At 44.6% G+C, this 13,632-nt stretch overlaps 5 non-coding genes across 5 annotated transcripts; all 5 read left to right on the top strand.

Annotated features, from left to right (window-relative positions):
* The first annotated feature begins 7,772 nt into the window (after positions 1 to 7,772).
* trnas-cga (transfer RNA serine (anticodon CGA)) lies at positions 7,773 to 7,854 on the top strand. Its single transcript has one exon. It is a non-coding gene; the product is annotated as a tRNA-Ser (tRNA).
* Positions 7,855 to 8,874: 1,020 nt separating this feature from the next.
* On the top strand, positions 8,875 to 8,956 carry trnas-cga (transfer RNA serine (anticodon CGA)). The gene has a single exon. It is a non-coding gene; the product is annotated as a tRNA-Ser (tRNA).
* Positions 8,957 to 9,424: 468 nt separating this feature from the next.
* trnas-cga (transfer RNA serine (anticodon CGA)) lies at positions 9,425 to 9,506 on the top strand. Its single transcript has one exon. It is a non-coding gene; the product is annotated as a tRNA-Ser (tRNA).
* Positions 9,507 to 9,974: 468 nt separating this feature from the next.
* Positions 9,975 to 10,056, top strand: trnas-cga (transfer RNA serine (anticodon CGA)). Its single transcript has one exon. It is a non-coding gene; the product is annotated as a tRNA-Ser (tRNA).
* A 2,663-nt stretch (positions 10,057 to 12,719) lies between these two features.
* Positions 12,720 to 12,801, top strand: trnas-cga (transfer RNA serine (anticodon CGA)). Its single transcript has one exon. It is a non-coding gene; the product is annotated as a tRNA-Ser (tRNA).
* Positions 12,802 to 13,632: the final 831 nt, after the last annotated feature.

Genomic DNA, 13,632 nt, shown 5'->3' with positions numbered 1-13,632 from the left:
CAGGTTTCTGTTCTGCTGACTATGTTCTTCACCTGCATCTCCCCAACAAGCATTTATGCGCCTCCTCTGCAACAGACAAATATGACACTGGACCGTTTTGCAGCAGTGGCACACTGTGATCTTAAAGGGGTTATTACTCTGTGTTGTGGCTGCAGCAACCACTTTTCAAATCGGGGTCATTGTTACGCCTGCCGGTTTGCCCCTGCTGGCTCTGCTACACAGTGCAGATGTTAATTGGGCAACAGGTGTATTAAATCCTCACTAATTCACCAGAGTATAAAGACCGGTGACTTGTAATGCGAGTAGGCTAGCTTCGCCCTCACTTCTCCCAACTTTGTCATTTGTACATTTTTATATTCTCATTGATCATCCCCTTCGCTATATTTGTTTATTTAATAACCACACGCGTGTGTCCTATTTTTCCCCTAGACGTCAGTTTCTTTTGTTGTTTATTTGGTTTGATAATAAATTGCTTTATTGTTAAAGAATTTGTTGTCTGCCTCTTTTATGTTGCGGTCTACGAGCCAGCCGTAACATAAAAATGGGGCCTCGTTCGAGATTTTTTTTGAGCTTTTTCTGAGGGAGTATTTTTATTGTCTCTTCAGGATTTCTGAAAGAGTCCGTTTTCACTCTGGTTAGTTAGAGTGTTTCAGCTGGGCTGTGTGTGAGCGGTCCTTCCATCGGAACACTGTTTGTTGTTTTGTTGATTTTGTTTTGTATTTTATTTGTAGTTTTCTGAAGGAAATCCTGGGTGGGGGTACGCTTCTCGCGCAGCTAAACTCATTTGTAGTATGGTTGTTACGAGGTTCAGCGTTTCAAGTTGCCTCGAGCCCGGCAGTCCTTTGAAGACTAGCTAGGATATAGTTTCAACAGGCAGGTATATCGGAGATGTAAAGCTGATTGAAATCCTGGTGAGTACTTTATATTTCTCCCTGATTTGTTTAATCTTATTACAAAGAGCATGTTTTCGCGTGTGGTTTAAGTTGCCCATTTATATAGGAATTAGATGATTGTGTAGACCGGTTAAAATATAAAATTTAATTAGTTTACACGACAATCTTCTGTTGGGGACAATAGAGCTGATCGATGAAGCAGATACATTTGAAACAGCTGTTGTAACCTAATGAGTATGACCGATTGTCTACTGAAGTAAATTAGCACTGCATCGAGTGGTTATACAGAGCTTATATTCCTATTAAAATTGTGCATTTATCATCCTCCTTATAACACTGAAATTGTTGCAGTGACTGTGTGATTAATTTGAAGAATAAAAACAGGATTTATGTCTTGGGCTTATTAATTCACTTGATCGTTATGAGGGTTCTTGTGTTATAGTGGATTGAGCTAGGTAATTGAATAATTATTTGTTTAGGCTGTTTTCTGACATTGGTTTTGGAAGTGTGTTATCAGAATTATTTGGTTTTATTGTGGTCAACTTATTAACTAATCTTCATTTTGTATTAAACTAGTTCAAGATGACTTCCATTCAGGGATTGAATGTAGAACTTTCTGAGAAGTTTCTAGATAGGTGCACCAAAGAACAACTTCTAGAAATCGCAGAGAGTCAAGCGATCATTTTGACTAGCAATGATAAGAAGCGCAAGGAGGATTTGTTAAAGGCTGTTAAAAGCCAGTTGATAGCCAAAGGAATTCTGGTAGCAGGAGATGAAGCTAGTTTTGGTGGGGTTGTGCATCCACTTGAGAGAGATTTAATGTCTATAGAGAAACAAACACAGTTTGAAACTGAGAGAATATCGTTTGAAGGTACTAAAACATTAGAAGATAGGGAATGGGAAAAACGTCTTCAGTTAAAAAAATTAGAGCTTGAACAGGAGCGTGAGCGTACACAATTTGAGTTGAAAAAGTTAGAGTATGCACGTGAAAGTGAACGTGAATATCGGCAGCATGAGATGAGGAAGCTTGAACTTGAACTGGAAGTAAAAAAAGCTGAAGCTTCAAAATCCGTTCAGGTTGTGCATTCTTCTTTTGACGTTGGTCGAAACATTAAGATGGTTCCTCCATTTTGTGAACGTGATGTGGACAAGTATTTTGCTCATTTTGAAAGGGTTGCTTCTTCTCTAAAGTGGCCAGAAGAGGACTGGACTCTGCTTCTGCAGTGCGTTTTGACAGGGAAGGCTCAGGAGGTGTTTTCTAGAGGAGAGTGTAGATTTTAAACGGGTCAAAATAGCCATTTTGAGAGCCTATGAGTTAGTACCGGAGGCTTATCGCCAACGATTTCGTGGTTATAAAAAACCTGAAAGACAAACCTATGTTGAATTTGCTTGGGAAAAAGAGATTACGTTTACAAGGTGGTGTCAGTCTCAGAAAGTAGAAACCTTTAACCAGTTAAGGGAGTTAATTCTTGTAGAATAATTTAAAAACTGTGTACCAGGGTCTGTGTCTACTTATTTGAATGAGCAGAAGGCTCACACATTAGCTGATGCAGCGGTGTTGGCTGATGAATTTGTTCTGACTCACAGAGTTTCTTTTTCTGATAGAGGTTTAGGTGATCCGAGTAGAAGGTTATCTCGAAATCGGTGGACGCCTCCAGTGAGTACATCAAATATGGTGTCAGGTGTGCTCCCTGTGGCAAGTCCGAATTTATCAGAGAAGAAAGGTAAAGTGATCTGCTTTTATTGTCACAAGGTAGGACATAAAATCTCTGAATGTAATGCTTTAAAGAAGTCTGCTAAGCCAGTTGGACTGGTTGGATTTGAACCGCTGGAGGTTCATGATCACCAACAGAATTTTGAGATTAGGAACGGGCTCTCTCATCAGGTAGATGTTGGAGATAATTATACGGAGTATGCTCCATTTATTACTAACGGTAGTGTGTCTTTGCTAGGACAGGAAGGAAAAGTTTCTCTGAAGATTCTGAGAGACACTGGAGCTTCTCAATCATTTCTGCTAGAGGGAGTTCTTCCACTTTCCGCTCAGACTGCGACCGGGAAGGATGTGTTAATTAGGGGGATAGAAATGACTTTCTTAAAAGTTCCCTTACACAAGGTACATCTTACCTCTGATCTTGTGACTGGTGATGTAATTGTTGGAGTACGGTCTTCCCTTCCTGTGCAAGGGGTTTCTTTTATCCTGGGGAATGATCTTGCTCGAGGAAATGTCTGGGGCACATCAAAATCTGTACCATCTGCTGTTGTTGTTTCCACACCCATGTCTGCAGACGTTCCTGATGAATGTGGGAAGAGATTTCCCCATGTGTTTCCTTCCTGTGCTGTCACCCGAGCCAGAGGAAAACAACTTAAAGCTGACCGACCTTGTGAAGGTGAACTTGATCTACATCCTGACAGTGAGGTAACCGTGGAGAAGTCGTTACTTGTTCATTCTGAGGATGCTGTAGATAGAGGTAGTTTTGTTCCATCAAATCCGATTGATGGAGGGACAGTTAAAGAACCACTTGGTATGACTTTGGAAGATACCACTGTAACAAGGTTCAACACAGTCTCAATAGGAAGGAAGAAGGCAGGGGTCGGCTTGTTGCTGGGACACTCGTTTATTCAGTAATACAAAATAAGAAAAACACGATGCCCTCTGGGCGTAGACAGCAAACGATTGCTTAAACACGGTCAATAACTTCAATAACTTTAAAGCACTGTTGTAGCTTCCCTAGTGCAGAACGAGGTCCCAGCGTGTCTCTCTCTCCTTCTCTCTGCGGTGACTCGGCTTATACACTCGGGAGAAAGAAGTATCAGCGGATCTTTTATCCTCTATTTTTTATGTCTCTAGAGAGATCCTGATCCAAGAACAGTTAGCTGATATAACACTTAAACCTTTGTTCTCAATGGTTCGTATTGAGGAAGATATTGAGACTCAGTTACCTTCTTGCTACTTCCTAAAAGATGGGATGTTGCTGAGACGTTGGGTCAGTGAATCTGAACCCATTACTAAGGTTTATGTTCAGGTGGTAGTTCCTCTTAAATTCAGACAGTCTGTGGTCGGGTTAGCTCATGATGGAGTGGCTGGACATATGGGGGTGAGGAAAACGTATGATCGATTGCAACGCAGGTTCTTTTGGCCTGGCTTAAAGAGAGACGTGGCAAAATATATTAGAACTTGTCATGTGTGCCAACTCACTGGTAAGCCAAACCGAAAATCCCAGTGGCTCTTCTCCAACCGATTCCAGCTATATCAAAACCATTTGAGTATTTGCAAATTGATTGCGTGGGTCCTTTACCTAGATCAAAATCTGGTAATTTATATCTACTCACAGTTATGTGTCTATCTACCAGGTATCCAGCTGTATATCCCGTTAGGTCCATCAATACAAAATCCATTCTCAAAGCTTTAACTGCCTTTATGTCAACATTTGGCATTCCTAGAGTCATCCAGTCTGACCAGGGCTCTAATTTTATGAGCCGTCAGTTTGCGAAGGCTTTGCGACAACTGAAAATCAGTCATAATATTTCCAGTGCATACCATCCTCAGAGTCAAGGGGCCCTCGAGAGATTTCATCAGACCCTGAAGTCCTTGTTACGGTCATACTGTGTGGAGCTTGGGTCTGATTGGGAGGAGGGGCTGCCTTGGTTGCTTATGGGAGTTAGAGAGGTTACTCAAGAGAGCATTGGATTTAGTCCAAATGACTTGGTATTTGGTCATGAAGTTCGTGGTCCTACTGCAGTTTTAGCTGACAACTGGATTCCTTCTGAACCCTCCCAAAATGTGTTGGATTTTGTGAGTGGTTTTCGATATCGGCTGTATGAGGCTCGAGCAATTGCTCAGAGAAAACTGGGGAAGTCACAGTGCAAGATGAAGAGGTTGTTTAACAAACGAGCAGTGGATCGGGAATTTAAGGTTGGAGACCAAGTGTTAGCTTTGTTGCCACTTGTAAGTAACCCTTTTCAAGCCCGTTTTGCAGGTCCTTATCTGGTCCTCAAATGCCTTTCTGGACAGAATTATCTTTTGAAAACCCCAGAACGACGCAAAGGAGTACAGGTTTGCCACATTAACCTTTTAAAACCTTATTTTTCTCCTGCATCTTCTGTGGGCTTAGTAACAACTGTGCCAGATGATTCTTCACATTCGAGTGAGGAGGGGATTTCCTCTTCAGAGAGTTCCTCCTTGAATTGTATGGGGGATGATTGTGTTCACGGTCCTTCTCGAGGGGTTATTGAAGGACGATTGAATAATTCTGAAATGTATCCAAAATTGGTTAATCATTTACCGCATCTATCTCAGTCTGAGAAAACTGACATTCTTAGGTTGGTGGAGTCTTTTCCTCACTTGTTTTCTGATGTGCCTAGTTGCACTACCGTTATTGAACACGATATTGATGTGGGGTCCGCTCTACCAGTTAAACAGCATGCGTATAGGGTAAACCCTATGAAACGGGACTTGTTGAAAAAAGAGGTGACTTACTTGTTAGACAACAACTTAGCTGAGCCCAGCTTTAGTGCCTGGAGTTCACCTTGTCTCCTTGTAAATAAGCCCGATGGATCTTACAGATTTTGCACCGACTATCGCAAGCTTAATTCCATCACTAAGCCTGATTGCTATCCTTTACCCCGCATAGATGATTGTGTGGATAGGGTGGGGTCTGCGAAATTTGTGAGTAAATTTGATCTCCTAAAAGGGTACTGGCAGGTTCCATTGACTGCCAGAGCAAGGGAACTGTCTGCTTTTGTGACACCTGATGACTTTCTCCAATATCGTGTTGTGCCGTTTGGGGTACGAAATGCTCCAGCTACTTTCCAACGCCTTATAAACAAGGTGTTGTCTGGATTGTCTAACTGTGAGGCTTATTTGGATGACGTGGTTTTGTACAGTTCATCTTGGTCAGATCACCTAGCCCAAATAAGGGTTCGTTTGACTGCGGCCTCTCTAACTTTAAATTTGTCAAAATGTGAGTTTGGGAAAGCTACAGTTACCTATTTGGGTAAAATAGTAGGAAATGGACATGTCCGCCCCATTGAAGCTAAGATTGAGTCAATTTGTGCTTTTCCAGTGCCAACAAATCGCAAGGAATTGCGTAGGTTTCTGGGAATGACCGGGTATTATCGTGGGTTTTGCCCTAACTTTGCATCCCTTGTAGCACCCTTGACTGACCTTGTAAGTACTAAGGTATCTTTTAACTGGACCAATGTTTCCCAACAGGCATTTGATGGAGCCAAAGCACTGTTGGCTAGTGCTCCTGTGCTTGTTGCACCAGATTTTTCTCAACTGTTTTGTTTAGCTGTCGATGCTAGCGACACTGGAGCCGGAGCTGTCCTCCTACAGAAACGTCCGGATGGAGTAGAACATCCAGTTTGTTATTACTCAAAAAAATTCAATGTCCATCAGCGTGTTTATTCTGTTGTCGAGAAGGAGGCGCTTGCTCTTGTTTTAGCTATCCAGCATTTCGAAGTCTATCTGGGATCATCTGCAAGTCCAATTGTGGTTTATACTGACCATAATCCTTTGGTGTTTTTACATCGGATGAAGGATCGTAATCAGAGGATAATGCGGTGGAGTCTCTTCTTACAGCCCTTCTCTCTTGACATTAAACACATTCGGGGCAGTGAAAATGTCATTGCTGATGCCCTATCCCGAGCGTGAGCTTGTAAATATGTCTTGCTTTTTTTCCTTCTCTTCTTTTTCTATCCTGTCTCCTAGGGCCCAGGAAGCAGGAATCAGGACCAAGTAGAGTGGGATTAAAGGCGAAACTCCAATTTTCTTTTTTTTTTTTTTGCATTCCTTAGAGGAATACTTTTGTGGGGGAGGTGTTACGCCTGCCGGTTTGCCCCTGCTGGCTCTGCTACACAGTGCAGATGTTAATTGGGCAACAGGTGTATTAAATCCTCACTAATTCACCAGAGTATGAAGACCGGTGACTTGTAATGCGAGTAGGCTAGCTTCGCCCTCACTTCTCCCAACTTTGTCATTTGTACATTTTTATATTCTCATTGATCATCCCCTTCGCTATATTTGTTTATTTAATAACCACACGCGTGTGTCCTATTTTTCCCCTAGACGTCAGTTTCTTTTGTTGTTTATTTGGTTTGATAATAAATTGCTTTATTGTTAAAGAATTTGTTGTCTGCCTCTTTTATGTTGCGGTCTACGAGCCAGCCGTAACAGTCATTACATCCTTTTGTGTCGAGAATCGGAGACGCCAGGCTTCTTTTAGCCACCTCATCCTGCAGCTTGCTTTTGTTTCTGAATCTTGGTGGCATCCTTGCTTCCCTGCCTGCAGTCAAGAGAGCTGTCTGGCTTACGTTATACGTAGACATGGCCGAGAGGTTAAGGTAATGTACTCGAAATCCATTGGGGTCTCCCCGTGCAGGTTCTAACCCTGCTGACTACGTTTCCTAAACTGCACTTTTGTGCTGATAACTGTGCTTTCCAAAGCTTTTGTTCTCTCTGTTGTCATTTCTTGAAAGATTCTGCATGGCACTGTTTTGAGATACTGCGGTTATATAAAATGTGTAAAAAAATTAATTGGGTTCTTCCCGCACAGGTTTTGGTCCTGCTGACTATGTTCTTCACCTGCATCTCCCCAACAAGCATTTATGCACCTCCTCTGCAACAGACAAATATGACACTGGACCGTTTTGCAGCAGTGACCCAGTGGCACGCTGTGATCTTAAAGGGTTCATTACTCTGTGTTGTGGCTGCAGCAACAACTTTTCAAATCGGGGTCATTACATCCTTTTGTGTTGAGAATCGGAGACGCCAGGCTTCTTTTAGCCACCTCGTCCTTCAGCTTGATTTTGTTTCTGAATCTTGGTGGAATCCCTGCTTCCGTGGCTGCAGTCAAGAGAGCTGTCTAGCCACCATTAAATGTAGTCGTGGCCGAGAGGTTAAGGCGATGGACTCGAAATCCATTGGGGTCTCCCCGTGCAGGTTCAAACCCTGCCGACTACGGTTCCTACACTCCCGTTTTGTGCTGATAACTGTGCCTTCCAAGGCTTTTGCTCTCTCTGCCCTCATTTCTTGTAAGATACTGCATGGCACTGTTTGGAGATACTGCGGTTATATAAAATTTGAAAAAATTCATTGGGGTCTTCCCGTACAGGTTTCTGTCCTGCTGACTATGTTCTTCACCTGCATCTCCCCAACAAGCATTTATGCGCCTCCTCTGCAACAGACAAATATGACACTGGACCGTTTTGCAGCAGTGGCACGCTGTGATCTTAAAGGGTTTATTACTCTGTGTTGTGGCTGCAGCAACCACTTTTCAAATCGGGGTCATTACATCCTTTTGTGTTGAGAATCGGAGACGCCAGGCTTCTTTTAGCAACCTCATCCTGTGGCTTTCTTTTGTTTCTGAATCTTGGTGGCATCGTTGCTTCCCTGCCTGCAGTCAAGAGAGCTGTCTGGCTCCCGTCATACGTAGTCGTGGCCGAGAGGTTAAGGCGATGTACTTGAAATCCATTGGGGTCTCCCCATGCAGGTTCTAACCCTGCCGACTACGGTTCCTAATCTGCACTTTTGTGCTGATAACTTTGCTTTCCAAAGCTTTTGCTCTCTCTGTTGTCATTTCTTGAAAGATTCTGCATGGCACTGTTTGGAGATACTGCGGTTATTTAAAATGTGTAAAAAAATTAATTGGGTTCTTCCCGCACAGGTTTTGGTCCTGCTGACTATGTTCTTCACCTGCATCTCCCCAACAAGCATTTATGCACCTCCTCTGCAACAGACAAATATGACACTGGACCGTTTTGCAGCAGTGGCACGCTGTGATCTTAAAGGGGTTATTACGCTGTGTTGCGGCTGCAGCAACCACTTTTCAAATCGGGGTCATTACATCCTTTTGTGTCGAGAATCGGAGACGCCAGGCTTCTTTTAGCCACCTCATCCTGCAGCTTGCTTTTGTTTCTGAATCTTGGTGGCATCCTTGCTTCCCTGCCTGCAGTCAAGAGAGCTGTCTGGCTCCCGTTATACGTAGTCGTGGCCGAGAGGTTAAGGCGATGGACTCGAAATCCATTGGGGTCTCCCCGCGCAGGTTCAAACCCTGCCGACTACGGTTCCTACACTGCCCTTTTGTGCTGATAACTGTGCCTTCCAAGGCTTTTGCTCTCTCTGCCCTCATTTCTTGTAAGATACTACATGGCACTGTGTTGAGATACTGCGGTTATATAAAGTATGAAAAAATTCATTGGGGTCTTCCCGCACAGGTTTCTGTCCTGCTGACTATGTTCTTCACCTGCATCTCCCCAACAAGCATTTATGCGCCTCCTCTGCAACAGACAAATATGACACTGGACCGTCTTGCAGCAGTGGCACGCTGTGATCTTAAAGGGTTTATTACTCTGTGTTGCGGCTGCAGCAACCACTTTTCAAATCGGGGTCATTACATCCTTTTGTGTCGAGAATCGGAGACGCCAGGCTTCTTTTAGCCACCTCATCCTGCAGCTTGCTTTTGTTTCTGAATCTTGGTGGCATCCTTGCTTCCCTGCCTGCAGTCAAGAGAGCTGTCTGGCTCTCGTTATACGTAGTCGTGGCCGAGAGGTTAAGGCGATGGACTCGAAATCCATTGGGGTCTCCCCGCGCAGGTTCAAACCCTGCTGACTACGGTTCCTACACTGCCCTTTTGTGCTGATAACTGTGCCTTCCAAGGCTTTGGCTCTCTCTGCCCTCATTTCTTGTAAGATACTACATGGCACTGTGTTGAGATACTGCGGTTATATAAAGTATGAAAAAATTCATTGGGGTCTTCCTGCACAGGTTTCTGTCCTGCTGACTATGTACGTCACCTGCATCTCCCCAACAAGCATTTATGCGCCTCCTCTGCAACAGACAAATATGACACTGGACCGTCTTGCAGCAGTTGCACGCTGTGATCTTAAAGGGTTTATTACTCTGTGTTGTGGCTGCAGCAACCACTTTTCAAATCGGGGTCATTACATCCTTTTGTGTCGAGAATCGGAGACGCCAGGCTTCTTTTAGCCACCTCATCCTGCAGCTTGCTTTTGTTTCTGAATCTTGGTGGCATCCTTGCTTCCCTGCCTGCAGTCAAGAGAGCTGTCTGGCTCCCGTTATACGTAGTCGTGGCCGAGAGGTTAAGGCGATGGACTCGAAATCCATTGGGGTCTCCCCGCGCAGGTTCAAACCCTGCCGACTACGGTTCCTACACTGCCCTTTTGTGCTGATAACTTTGCCTTCCAAGGCTTTTGCTCTCTCTGCCCTCATTTCTTGTAAGATACTACATGGCACTGTGTTGAGATACTGCGGTTATATAAAGTATGAAAAAATTCATTGGGGTCTTCCCGCACAGGCTTCTGTCCTGCTGACTATGTTCTTCACCTGCATCTCCCCAACAAGCATTTATGCGCCTCCTCTGCAACAGACAAATATGACACTGGACCGTCTTGCAGCAGTGGCACGCTGTGATCTTAAAGGGTTTATTACTCTGTGTTGTGGCTGCAGCAACCACTTTTCAAATCGGGGTCATTACATCCTTTTGTGTCGAGAATCGAAGATGCAAGGCTTCTTTTAGCCACCTCGTCCTTCAGCTTGATTTTGTTTCTGAATCTTGGTGGAATCCCTGCTTCCCTGCCTGCAGTCAAGAGAGCTGTCTAGCCGCCGTTAAATGTTGTCGTGGCAAGAGGTTAAGGAGATGGACTCGAAATCCATTGGGGTCTCCCCGCGTGGGTTCAAACCCTGCTGACTACGGTTCCTACACTGCCCTTTTGTGCTGATAACTGTGCCTTCCAAGGCTTTTGCTCTCTCTGCCCTCATTTCTTGTAAGATACTGCATGGCACTGTGTTGAGATATTGCGGTTATATAACGTGTGAAAAAATTCATTGGGGTCTTCCCGCACAGGTTTCTGTCCTGCTGACTATGTTCTTCACCTGCATCTCCCCAACAAGCATTTATGCTCCTCCTCTGCAACAGACAAATATGACACTGGACCGTTTTGCAACAGTTGCCCAGTGGCACGCTGTGATCTTAAAGGGTTTATTACTCTGTGTTGTGGCTGCAGCAACCACGTTTCAAATCGGGGTCATTACATCCTTTTGTGTCGAGAATCGGAGACACCAAGCTTCTTTTAGCCACCTCATCCTGCAGCTTGCTTTTGTTTCTGAATCTTGGTGGCAACCTTGCTTCTCTGCCTGCAGTCAAGAGAGCTGTCTGGATGCCACTAAATGTAGTTGTGGCCGAGAGGTTAAGGCGGTGGATTTGAAATCCATTGGGGTCTCCCCGTGCAGGTTCAAACCCTGATGACTACAGTTCCCAAATTGAACTTTTGTGCTGATAACTGTGCTTTCCAAAGCTTTTGCTCTCTCTGTTGTCATTTCTTGAAAGATTCTGCATGGCACTGTGTGGAGATACTGCGTTTATATAAAATGTATAAAAAAAATTATTGGGGTCTCCTCGCACAGGTTAGATTCCTGCTGACTATGTTCTTCACCTGCACGTCCCCAACAAGCATTTTTGCGCCTCCTCTGCAATGGATAAATATGCAGCTAGATTCCTTGCATCTGAGGTGTTTAGTACTCTGCGTTGTGGCTTCAGCAAGCCCTGTTCAAATTGGGGTAATGACAGCCTTTTGTGTCGAGAAACTGGGACGCCAGGCTCCTTTTAGCCACTTCATCCTTCAGCTGGATTTTGTGACTCAATCTTTGGTGGCATCTTTGCTTCCCTGCCTCCAGCCAAGAGGGCTGTTTGACTTCCTCTAAGCGTAGTCGTGGCTGAGAAGTTAAGGTGATGGACTTGAAATCCATTGGGGTTTCCCTGTGCAGGTTCAAACCCTGCAGACTACAATTCCCTCACTGCACTTTAGTGCTGATAACTATGCCTTCCAAGGGTTTTCTTCTCTCTGCAGTATTTTCTTGTAAGATACTGCATGGCACTGTGTGGAGACACTGCGGTTATATAAAATGTGTAAAAAAATTTATTGGGGTCTCCCCGCACAGGTTTCTGTCCTGCTGACTATGTTCTTCACCTGCATCTCCACAACAAGCATTTATGCGCCTCCTCTGCAACAGACAAATATGACACTGGACCGTTTTGCAGCAGTGGCACACTGTGATCTTAAAGGGGTTATTACTCTGTGTTGTGGCTGCAGCAACCACTTTTCAAATCGGGGTCATTACATCCTTTTGTGTCGAGAATCGGAGACGCCAGGCTTCTTTTAGCAACCTCATCCTGCGGCTTTCTTTTGTTTCTGAATCTTGGTGGCATCGTTGCTTCCCTGCCTGCAGTCAAGAGAGCTGTCTGGCTCCCGTCATACGTAGTCGTGGCCGAGAGGTTAAGGCGATGTACTTGAAATCCATTGGGGTCTCCCCATGCAGGTTCTAACCCTGCCGACTACGGTTCCTAAACTGCACTTTTGTGCTGATAACTTTGCTTTCCAAAGCTTTTGCTCTCTCTGTTGTCATTTCTTGAAAGATTCTGCATGGCACTGTTTGGAGATACTGCGGTTATTTAAAATGTGTAAAAAAATTAATTGGGTTCTTCCCGCACAGGTTTTGGTCCTGCTGACTATGTTCTTCACCTGCATCTCCCCAACAAGCATTTATGCACCTCCTCTGCAACAGACAAATATGACACTGGACCGTTTTGCAGCAGTTGCACGCTGTGATCTTAAAGGGGTTATTACGCTGTGTTGCGGCTGCAGCAACCACTTTTCAAATCGGGGTCATTACATCCTTTTGTGTCGAGAATCGGAGACGCCAGGCTTCTTTTAGCCACCTCATCCTGCAGCTTGCTTTTGTTTCTGAATCTTGGTGGCATCCTTGCTTCCCTGCCTGCAGTCAAGAGAGCTGTCTGGCTCCCGTTATACGTAGTCGTGGCCGAGAGGTTAAGGCGATGGACTCGAAATCCATTGGGGTCTCCCCGTGCAGGTTCAAACCCTGCCGACTACGGTTCCTACACTGCCCTTTTGTGCTGATAACTGTGCCTTCCAAGGCTTTTGCTCTCTCTGCCCTCATTTCTTGTAAGATACTACATGGCACTGTGTTGAGATACTGCGGTTATATAAAGTATGAAAAAATTCATTGGGGTTTTCCCGCACAGGTTTCTGTCCTGCTGACTATGTTCTTCACCTGCATCTCCCCAACAAGCATTTATGCGCCTCCTCTGCAACAGACAAATATGACACTGGACCGTTTTGAAGCAGTGGCACACTGTGATCTTAAAGGGGTTATTACTCTGTGTTGTGGCTGCAGCAACCACTTTTCAAATCGGGGTCATTACATCCTTTTGTGTCGAGAATCGGAGACGGCAGGCTTCTTTTAGCCACCTCATCCTGCAGCTTGCTTTTGTTTCTGAATCTTGGTGGCAACCTTGCTTCCCTGCCTGCAGTCAAGAGAGCTGTCTGGATGCCACTAAATGTAGTTGTGGCCGAGAGGTTAAGGCGGTGGATTTGAAATCCATTGGGGTCTCCCCGTGCAGGTTCAAACCCTGATGACTACAGTTCCCAAATTGAACTTTTGTGCTGATAACTGTGCTTTCCAAAGCTTTTGCTCTCTCTGTTGTCATTTCTTGAAAGATTCTGCATGGCACTGTTTGGAGATACTGCGTTTATATAAAATGTATAAAAAAAAAAATATTGGGGTCTCCTCGCACAGGTTTGAGTCCTGCTGACTATGTTCTTCACCTGCACGTCCCCAACAAGCATTTTTGCGCCTCCTCTGCAATGGATAAATATGCAGCTAGACTCCTTGCATCTGAGGCCCAGTGGCACACTGTGATCT

Source organism: Carassius gibelio, chromosome B20 (assembly GCF_023724105.1).
Source record: "Carassius gibelio isolate Cgi1373 ecotype wild population from Czech Republic chromosome B20, carGib1.2-hapl.c, whole genome shotgun sequence".
NCBI lineage: Eukaryota > Metazoa > Chordata > Actinopteri > Cypriniformes > Cyprinidae > Carassius > Carassius gibelio.
This window is presented reverse-complemented; position numbering and strand designations above follow the sequence as displayed.